This window comes from Ciconia boyciana, chromosome 3 (genome assembly GCF_034638445.1).
Source record: "Ciconia boyciana chromosome 3, ASM3463844v1, whole genome shotgun sequence".
NCBI classification, from domain to species: domain Eukaryota; kingdom Metazoa; phylum Chordata; class Aves; order Ciconiiformes; family Ciconiidae; genus Ciconia; species Ciconia boyciana.
This window is the reverse complement of record NC_132936.1, coordinates 5,158,397-5,159,000: the sequence shown is the minus strand read 5'-3', so window position 1 is coordinate 5,159,000 and position 604 is coordinate 5,158,397.

Genomic DNA, 604 nt, shown 5'->3' with positions numbered 1-604 from the left:
GAGAGAGAGAGAGAGAGGAAAAAAAAAAAAAGAAAGAAAGGAAAAGAAAAAAGTTAAATAAATAAAAGGAGAAAAGAGAGAGATAATCTTTTAAAACAAAACCGTCTTAATTTTAGCTTTAAAAATACTGGATTGGGCTTTGGAAGAATTCTATTAGGTAGGAAAAAAAAATAATAATAATAAAAATAATAATAATAAAAGAAAGACAATAATTTAAGATCAGAGGAGCACAATGGCGCAAGACCAGTGGTTCAGAGTCTCTTGCCAGGAACATGTGAAGACAACCACCAGGATTTTTTTCCCACTTCTGTTCTTTCACATTTTTTAAATAATGATTTGGGGGGAGGGGAATATAATAATAATTAATAATAATAATAAAAGAAAGAAATGAATAACTTATTGGAAGAAATCGGAGAAACATTTTTGGTGTCAGTGCTTTGATTTCTTGAGCTGCACGGTCTGTCTTGCTATTATTTTTATTTTATTCTTTTTTTTTTTTGAACGACGTCCTGTCTCCACCCTAGCTAAAATGATCTTCCAGAGCGTTCTTTTCTGAGCAACCCCATTGCCTCATTTCCCCCAACTCTTCCCATCTCATCTCATC